This window comes from Staurois parvus, unplaced genomic scaffold (assembly GCF_062004578.1).
Source record: "Staurois parvus isolate SC_StPar_1 unplaced genomic scaffold, SC_StPar_1.0 ptg000119l, whole genome shotgun sequence".
Classification (NCBI taxonomy): Eukaryota; Metazoa; Chordata; class Amphibia; order Anura; family Ranidae; genus Staurois; species Staurois parvus.
The window spans coordinates 1,539,859-1,541,864 of record NW_028317915.1 but is presented as its reverse complement, the minus strand read 5'-3'; the positions used below and the strand labels follow the sequence as shown (position 1 = coordinate 1,541,864).

The 2,006-nt window shown below is 49.4% G+C and overlaps 1 pseudogene; it reads left to right on the top strand.

Moving 5' to 3' along the window:
- The first annotated feature begins 1,170 nt into the window (after positions 1-1,170).
- Positions 1,171-1,289, top strand: LOC149467200 (5S ribosomal RNA; annotated as a pseudogene).
- The last annotated feature ends 717 nt before the right edge of the window (positions 1,290-2,006 follow it).

The following is a 2,006-nucleotide window of genomic DNA, read 5'->3' as shown; positions in this document are numbered from 1 at the left end:
TCTAGGCAAAAGGTCCTGTTCACAATATCCAGAGACAGCACTCAACCAATTTCTCGGGGGCACTGTTTATTTAACTGAATCCTTCTCCAGCCCAGCTCCCTAAGGTATCATCCTCCAGCAAGTTCTCCCTAAATTAGGCTCCTTCAGACCCTCAGTCAAGCTGATGCCTAAAAACAACAGCTCTTCAGTAACACAAGTTGCCTCCGAGGTGCAGAGGTCCAGAAGAAGAGAGAGCTGAACAGACCCTCCCAAACATTTATTTTCTATTAGATTGTAAGCTCCACGGATCAGGCCCTCCTAACCCCCTTGTATTGAACTGTATTGTTGCTGTACTGTCTCCCGTTATATTATAAAGCGCTGAGCAAACTGTTGGCGCTTTATAAACCCTGTATAATAATATCGCAGGCTATCCCCTCTCCAGTCTATCATGAATGCTGCTGCCAGACTCATCCACCTTACTAACCGTTCCATATCTGCTACCCCTCTCTGCCAATCCCTCCACTGGCCTCCACTCAGTGTCCTCCACCCATCTCTGCCAATCCCTCCACTGGCCTCCACTCAGTGTCCTCCACCCCTCTCTGCCAATCCCTCCACTGGCCTCCACTCAGTGTCCTCCACCCCTCTCTGCCAATCCCTCCACTGGCCTCCACTCAGTGTCCTCCACCCCTCTCTGTCAATCCCTCCAATGGCTTCCCATTGCCCAACGGATAAAGTTCAAAACATTAATAGTAACGTATAAAGCCATTTATAACTCTGCTCTAATTTTAATCTCCAATCTTGTCAACAAATATCACCCAAACCGTACTCTCCGCTCCTCCCATGACCTCCTGCTCTCTAGCTCCCTTGTCTTCTCCTCCCATGCTCGTCTCCAGGACTTCTCCAGAGCTTCCCCATCCTCTGGAACTCTCTACCCCAATTTATCAGACTATCGCCTACTCTGCTCACTTTTAGGCGATCTCTGAAAACCTATCTCTTCAGGGAAGCCTATCCTGCCCTCAGCTAATACTGGAATCTTCTACTCCTCCTACCAGTCCATCCCCCAAAGTTACTACCTTATGTACCACTAGCCCCTCCCTCTTAGATTGTAAGCTCTGAGAAGCTTTTTTTCAGGCCCAAAGGGCCAGCTTGCCAGGCCCCAGTTTAAGAAGGTTGAGGGCCCCAAAGGTAACCGCCTATGGCCACATCACCATAAATGCACCCAATCTCTTCTGATCTTGGAAGCTAAGCAGGGTCAGGCCTGGTTAGTACCTGGATGGGAGACCACCTGGGAAAACCAGGTGCTGTAGGCTTTTTGCTTTTGGTTGGCTTGTTTTCGGGCCCATAGGGCCAGCTTGCCAGGCCCCAGTTCTAGAAGGTCAAGGGCCCCAAAGGTAGCCACTTTACCCTGAATGTGCCCGATCTCATCTGAGCTCAAAAGCTGAGCAGGGTCAGGCCTGATTAGTAGCTGGATGGGAGACTACCTGGGGCTGTAGGATTTTTGCTTTTGGTTGGCTTGCTTTCGGGCCCAAAGGGCCAGCTTGCCAGGTCCCAGTTTAAGAAGGTCAAGGGCCCCAAAGGTAGCCGCCTACAGCCACATCACCCTGAATGCGCCCGATCTGATCTCGGAAGCTAAGCAGGGTCAAGCCCAAAGGGCCAGCCTGCCAGGCCCCCATCATAACCCTCTTGTATTGAACTGTATTGTTGCTGTATTGTCTCCAGTTATATTGTAAAGTGCTGAGCAAACTGTTGGCGCCATATAAATCCTGTATAATAATAATAATCTTCTCCCCAGCCACACCTTTTGGGCCTCCCTCCCAGGGATTGGCTAAGGTCATATATATTCATAACCCAATATCTGACCATCCTACTTTATTTCTGGAAGCTTCTTCCAGGGGCAGTACTGCAGAGCCAAAAGCTAAATTTATCCAGCCTAGGGCAGGGTTTTACATATTTACAGTGGGGATCGAAAGTTTGGGCACCCCAGCTAAAAATTTGTATTAATGTGCATAAAGAAGCCAAGGAAAGAT